Raw genomic sequence first — 8,049 nt, forward strand, 5'->3', positions numbered from 1 at the left:
AAAAGTAAGTCAGCAAAAGAAATTCCACTCAGTGTTAAAAACAGCTCCAAATTAGCTTCAGTACTGCTGAATGCTGTGCTTAACATCTCTGTATGGAGACTAGAGATAAGGCAAAGTACCCAAGTTTGGCATGATAAGTGTCTGGAGTTTGTGCATATTTTCAAATGCATATCAAGGAATTACATCAAGTGCACCAAGAGGATCATACCTTCAGTATTTTTCCATCTCTATGTGTTTAGTCAAAGAGAACGAATGATCTTCAGGCCCTTTAGTACTAAAACATAAGGAGTATTGGCTTTAAGCTTTAGCTTAGGCTTTCCAGCTGCACCATTTGTAGGGCTATTTCAGTTCATGTGCTCCCGGAATGAATCAGTGAGATTTGGTAATTTTCCAGTTTGGATTCAGTTGCAGGAATTGGACCTCAAATTTCATTTGAAGTGTAAAACATAAAATTGTCCCAAGTCACAACCAAAATGCAATGTCACCTTCTGTGGTTCTTTAATGTGCCCACCTGTGTGGCTTGTCCTTGTCTTTAATCTGCAGTAACTCTGCCAGTGGCCTTCAGAGCTTAGAGGTATTTTGGGTTTGAAGCAGGGTACCTGGTAATAAGGTTTCCCTGTTAAGTTTCCTTACCAAGAGGAGGGAAATGGCCCTGCAAATTGTCACTTGGCATCATAGCAACAAGAAGAAACCCCACAGGATCTGTTCTGTTCTACAGGAGAACCTGAACATTTTTTTTTTCTTTTGAAATTCACGTATTTTTTCCTCTGAAAGTCATGTGGAGGTTATATACTCCTGAACTGATGGTGTCTAGTGCCTCTCTCAAGACAAAGCTCAGTTATTAGTTATTAGGATGTCTAACAATATATATTTCAAAAAGGTATTTCTTTTGAGTTTAGAGTATTTTGGATCCCTCTTTAGACTTGTCCAGATCTCTTGCACAATGCCTACAGATAAGGAGAAAGGGAGATATAAAAAAATATGTGCTGGCTCCTGTTGTCTGTATGCAGCCACCTCTAAGGTACTACATCAGTTCAGGTGTTGGGAACGAAATTGGGCAGAAGGACACGGCAGCAGGTAACAAATATTCAGTGCCAGGGAAGCTTTAAACCCTTTAGGAGGACCCGCGCTGCTTTATGCGCCGGGAAACAACACCAGCCCTGCCGTGGGGGAGATTCAGCGCAGCTCGGTTAAAATGAATGGCGCTCTGCTAAGTTACAGACTTGAAGATCTGGGCATAAGCCAGCAGGTCGCTGATTACCCCTGTTAGCACCTTTTCTTCTCAGAGAGGGCTGAGCCGGTCAGTGAACAGTGCATTCCCACCCTCTTTCCCCCGGTTATTCTCTCCCTTCGTGGCTGGTATCGGGCTCACTAAAGGCTTGGCCTTTCTGATCTCTAACGTAGTAAAAGCTTTTTTTTTTTTTTAAACCTGGGTTAATATTCCCCAAGGTTAACTCGGCTTGCTAACAAAGGTCAGAGGAACGGGAGAGCTGGAGCAGCGGCAGCAGAGGTGGGGAGGGGGACATTGCCTCCTCTTGGCAGCAGAAGCTGTCAGGTCTGTTCAGCTTGTCCTCTCTGCTCGAGGACTGAGCTCCGGGCCCTGTTATCTTATCCAGAATAGTTCCGTGCGCTGTTATCCGTGCGTGTTACTGTGTTTTAATCACGCAAAGGTGGCTTTTGCAGAGCAGGATGCTGAGCGTTCATTTTATTAATGGATTATAAGCAACCTCTGAAGGAGACATCAGGGCAGGGTTTGGTTTCTCGGAGTGGCTGCCTGCTTTGGGAGGGGCAGGCAGTTGCCTGCTGGAGAGGGATGTGCTCCTGCTGGGTAGCCCAGAGTTCACTGCCCAGAATTGAGGGTGTTGGAGAGCTTCAACATGACCCAGCCTAACATTGCTCATCTCAGAACTTACTCCAAACACCTTAACCTCACTTAAATATTGATAGTTAAATGTTTGGCAAACCCCTTCCTTCTCCTTATTTATGCAGGGGAACATGTTTGGAACTTTTGTTGGTTTTTTTTTACAGGCATGCAGGCTAGCCTTCCTGTAAACTGGTGCTAAGCATCTGAATAAATAAACTGATGAATACACTGATCTTTTTAAGTACCTGGCATCACCTACTATTGCACACCCTGCCTTGTGATACCTCTGGCTTCCTATGACACCTCCTTTACCCTGTTCTACAAGGTAGCTCTGCCCACCCATTTATAGCATCACAGAATATGCTGAGCTGGAAGGGACCCACAAGGATCATCGAGTCCAACTGCTGGCCCTGCACAGGACACCTCAAGAATCCCACCTCATGCCTGAGAGCATTGTCCAAACACTTCTTGAGCTCTGTCAGCCTTGGTGCTGTGAACACTGCCCTGGGGAGACTGTTCAGTGCCCAGCCACCCTCTGGGTGAAGAACCTTTCCCTGAGATCCAGCCCAAACCCGCCCTGACTCAGCTCCAGCCGTTTCCTCCAGTCCTGTCACTGGTCACCAGAGTGAAGAGATTGGTACCTGCCCCTCTGCTTCCCCTGGTGAGGATGCTGAAGACTGAAATGAGGTCATTTATCATAACTCCCTTGGTTTTTGCAGGCACTTTGTCACCAAGGGTGGGTTCATTTCCTACTCAGTTAGTGCCCAGTGTGCCATGTGCTCCACTGTACTTCTGATTTTTGCCTGGGTTTCATGTGTCTAATAAAGAACCCAAGGCAGTGGGAGATAAGACCTCCCTAGGGCCAAACACCAGAGTACTTACTGAAAGCACATCAAGGTGACTTTGCCCTTGACACTTTGGGATTACAGCACAAGACTGCTCTTTACCATTCCAAAAGAGCTACAATTAGAGCTATCTCCAGCGAAATTCGGTGCTAAATCCCACAACTGGGAAACAAACTCACCAATATTCAATTAGTTGTGTCCTCTATACATTTTTTTTCTTCCCTCAGTAGCTCTGTGGGTTGGCTCTTTGTGACAGACACTACAGTTGTGCACTCACCCATAAAACTGCATCAAACCTGGGAACATAATTAGTCATTTAATAACTAAGTTTAAACTCAATGTATGTTGACTTTGGAAGTACGTTTGCATCTGGCTGGTATTACCATGAATACACACACATAAATTTACCTGCTGCAGCTATATTTGAAAATCAAGATAAACGGGCAGACATCTTCAAATACAATCTTTTTTTTTTCTAGTTCTAACTGTTGAATGAAGCAGAAGGTAGTCCTTTGTTAGGGTATTAACTAAATATGGTGAAAAAACACAACTTCTTAAACCAATTACCCTGTTATCTGGGAACTAGGAGAGGGTCTCTTGTGCCTGTAGATTAGAAAGGTGGGTCCTTGTGAACATTCTCACTTCTTTCACAGCCTTTCAGAAGCTATTTTAGGAGTTTCAAGCCCCACACAGATGGAAACCCAGAAAGTTGCCCAGATTTTTCATTGATCTCAATTTATAATTTTTTTTTTATTTTTTTTTTTCCTCCCAGTTTAGCTTTCTGGTATAGACACAAAAGTCTCAGAGTTACGAGATTCTTTGCTGTCTCCCAGAGGGGAGAAACTTTCAGGAATAATAAGTGACCTTCAGTTTCATTTAGGTGCATTTTGTTTCAACGGGTTTATTCTCTGTTATTCTATAACAAGAGAGAATAAAAATTCAAATACTGCTCTTTGCTGGATTTTTCTGGGTGTATTGTAAATACAGCTGCATTTTCCTACATCAGAACGCAATTTGACCTGCTACCCACAATAAAATAATCCTCCTCTTGTGGCACAGAAAATGAATGACAACTTTCATTTATTGCACTTTTTTTTCCCTGATACTTGGGACTTTTTTTTTTTTTTTCACTGATCTGGTAGTTTAGCTTTGTCTTGCACTTGTAACACAAAGCAGCCATAAATTCAAACTACTCAGCCAATTAAGCCAAGGTTTATAGTTACTCCCGTGCCAGTAATCAGGTCTGAAGCAACTATAATGCATCAGTGAGTTTGAGTTTCGATGCAGAATGATCTCACTGTTCTCATAAAAGAAATTACACAAATACATTTTAACTTAACATTTTAGAATATTTTATTTTGTATGAAATTGCAAAAGGAAAATTACTCTATTCTTATGCAATTGTCTTAAACAATTAGTGAAAGAACTGTGTTTTAGAGTAGATTAGAGTCAAATATATTTAGTCTTGCTGATACATACTGTTATTCAAAAACTTACAGAAACTCGAGACTTTGTTTATCACAATACAGAAAAATACTGAGTGGTAAAATAAAAAGAAACCATAATAAATCTTAAATTAAGATTTTTTTTTTGCTTTGTTTTCCAATTAGAAACCAAAAATTATGTTTTGGATCCACATGTAATCTTGGGAAAAGTTAACATTGATTTAGTGGAGCCAGATCTCAAATGATCATTTAATTATAATTTGTTTTTAAAATGTTGAATGTTACTCATGCCATCTTATATAAAAAAAAAATTCCTTATTTTCTATAGCTCCAGGAAGACCACCGCTTTTCATTTATTTGGAAATAATTCTAAGCTAGAGAGGTTTAAAAAAAATGAACAAGACCTTTTGAACAGCTGAATTTTCTGAATACCTGCATGAGATAACCAGAGATAAATCCTATTCGAAAAGAATTGCCTTTTGTTTGTCTGAATAATAAAGAGACAAGGTGTTTTTTTTTTTACTTTCCATACTAGCTGAGCTCCAGATTTACTATATAACTTCAGCAAATTTGCTGCCTGTGAAAGGAAATTAATGGTATGCAGTATCAGGAGGATCACAGCTATTTTTACATTTTACCAAATATTTGTAAAAGTGCTTGGAGACTTGATGATTAACCTGTCATAAAAGGGTAATAATAAAGTGTCCTCTATATTTACCTGCAGCTAGATGACCTTTTATGGTCTGTTCCTGCATCAGGTATAGGTACTTGGTTTTTATCAATAGTGTGACGTTGCTTTAATCCTGTGATAAACGGTGCAGATGGAGTCAGAAAACTGTAAATCCCTGATGAGTCACAAAAAAACCACCACTGCATCAGGTGTGTTATAAAGGAGGGGAAATGCAGTTTGTTTTCTCCTGTTTATATTCTTCAGCAAACCATCAAGGAACTCAGGAAAAAATAGATTTAATTGCGATTATGAAAAAGCACTGATTGCATATGCAAATGCAGGATATCAGTTTTCAGGAAGCTTTCCATGGAAGCAGCCAGATGTGTTGTCCATGACGTGTCACAGGATAACTTTGTGAGTAAAGTTATCTGATTTTACAGTTTGACTCCAATACGTTATTTTTCTTAATTTTTTTTTTTAATTTTAACTGAAGAGGCTCAATTTGTGCTGCAAATATATTTTTGAGTGGAGGACAAATGTTGATTTCTGAAATTATTTCTGAATCACAGTTACCATTCTTCCACATCTCGGTGTAAAAATTATTAACTTGTAGTAGGACATCACACATTTGTCACTTTTGCTACTTGCTACATTTTCCTCGTTAATGACTAAAATATATCTTACTTCATCATTCTTACTTTAGCTCTGACTCTCTTTATTCTGGTTCAGTGGTAGCATTAATTCCTTGAGAAAAAACTGTGTTTGTTGGCCTGCTGTTTGTGTAAAGAAGTGTTGTGTTTGAAGGCACAAATAAAACAAAGACAAAGTACTTCTTATCTTTAGAGAAGGTGGCACCAGAAAACAGATCCTTGCTGGTCAATAATGAAAATGGCATTACTGTTTTAAGAGGTGAGAGACTGATGCTTTAATTCAACCTTTACCTAATTGCCAACACTTCAGCATTAACCAAGGAAGTTTTTGAAGAGCAAATTCCTGTGTTAGTGTAACTGCTCGGTTACCAGATTTTTTCTTACTGGTTCTATAACTCCTTTGTGATCAAATCCCAGCCACACTGGCACATATCAAAGCTCCATACGAAGCCAGAAGAAGCTGGCTGGAAGTATTTGTTTTCTCTGGGACTGGTTGGACACAGGTCATCAGACTCCTGGACAACCACCTGGTGAGGAACTTTCAGAAGGTAATTTGAACCGTCCTGAGAAAGGAGTACAAGCTGGCCCAGACCAGTTTCTGCTGGGGATGGACCTATTTTCTTAAATACTTCTGTGGTAACAACAGCGACAACCCTCATAAAACAAATATCAGTGAGAGTTGGCATCTTCACTGCTGCTTTGTATGAGACTGCTCAAAGTACAGGTGCAATGAAAAACACACAACATTGCATGGGCACTGTAGAAAATGGCCTTAAGAAATGAGCATTTCCGTAAATATCCAAAGCTGACAAAGCCTGTGCTTTAGATCTTAACATTATACCACTATTACTAATTGGTGGAGTGGGTCTTATATAGTTGCTTTGCAAAATACTGATTATCTTGCTGTCTATGTGGACAGGTTTTGAAGGAAAGAACCAGAATGGATAGCATAGATAGAAGTCAGGTAAAAGAAGCTGGCCAATTGATAGTGAATTTTATGAACATGTTGTGCCTGCAGTCAGGGTTTTTATTCCACCTTTAGCATCACCAGAGACACAGGAATGCTAGAACTGAAATAATAACATATAAAAAAATCAGAGTAGGTAGACCATATTATTTTGGAAGGTTATAAAAATTTTGAAAGTTTTGAAAGCTGCAGGAAGTGGTAAATATTTGAGGTACTTGGAAATCCAACTTTCCTGCCTGCTTTGTGGCTGTCTCACTGCCCTGAGGATGTTGAACTCCACCAGGAGATACAGGTACTGCAGTGCCCAGGAACTCGTGGAATATTGCAAGAACATTTCCTTGAGGAGTAAAAAAGATGGTCTGTGAGACAAGATGTTCCTGTATTTGGACTGGATTAATATTGCCACTTTATTTTGGTGCTGTTGCATTGCTACCTAATAGATAATGAATATCTGAACCATCTGGGTTGTAATTGTTTTGGAGGAATTGTATTTACATGTTTCCTGTTTTATTTTTTAAAGTCTGCTTCAAGACTCTTTTCCCTTACTCTGATTTGAGGAAGACACATTATATTTTTTTATAAAGTTTTCTTTATTTTGCCCCTTTATTAATGGCTCTGGTTTTGTAATTTCTACTACACACAGTTGCAAGTGTTAATATTGATTATACAGTAAGTGAAAACATTACCTTGCTTTATGTTCTCTCCTCCTGTTGCATCTTCAAGACAAAACAGTCCTCTGCCCTTTTTCCAATGAATTTAGTTCTACTGAACTACTCCAGCCTGACAAAGAGGATTTCCACACCTTTGAACTGCAGCTGCAAGGTGCCAATTGTATGAAAACAGAGAGTTAACCTCTTCTTCCTCTGGCTGTGCTGAAGTGGGAGAGAGAGAGAGTTATAACTTCAGATTCCTTCAGAAGTGATGCAAGAGCTTGTGTGTCCTGCCCCTTCCTGAGCTCTCCAGGCTCATTCCCAAGGGAGACTGGCTTGTCGAGAGAGTGCCAGTGCAGAAGCTGGGAGAGTCAGCTGATAAACGCAGGAAGGTTCAGACTCTGGAAAATAATTCCCAGGGTGTGGTTTGGATACCCCAATAATCTCTCAAAAAGCAGCAGGGCAGCCAAGGTGGACACCTCACCACAGAGCATGTTGTAGATGTTGGCAGCACTTGGGTGACCAGGTAACACGCAGAGGTTTTTTAATAAATTTTTCTACGACTTACAAATACAAAATAATCCTCCTATTTATGCTGCTTTTCTTCATATGTCTTTACACCAGTCAGATTTGACAGAAAAGCCTAGTCAATACACAGTCTTTTAATATTGGACTACACTTAAAATTTAAGAACTGTGGGATTCCGCTCAGAAAATGTGATTTTCCATGTATCCTTGCAGAGACTAGAGCCGAAACTGATGGAGAAAGTTGTCTTTTAAGTGTTGGGAACTCTCAGAAGACCCTAAGGCAAAGAATCCACAAAATAACCAGGCCTTTAGCACCCTATTACATGCCCCAGAAGGGCAGGTTTGGAGCTAACAATTCAGGTGGTGCCTGTACTTCATGACTCGTTTGAGCCTCATCTGAGAACACTTGGAATTTTTGTCTTAGATATGCT

Source organism: Manacus vitellinus, unplaced genomic scaffold (genome assembly GCF_001715985.3).
Source record: "Manacus vitellinus isolate BGI_N305 unplaced genomic scaffold, ASM171598v3 scaffold_7_pilon, whole genome shotgun sequence".
NCBI lineage: Eukaryota > Metazoa > Chordata > Aves > Passeriformes > Pipridae > Manacus > Manacus vitellinus.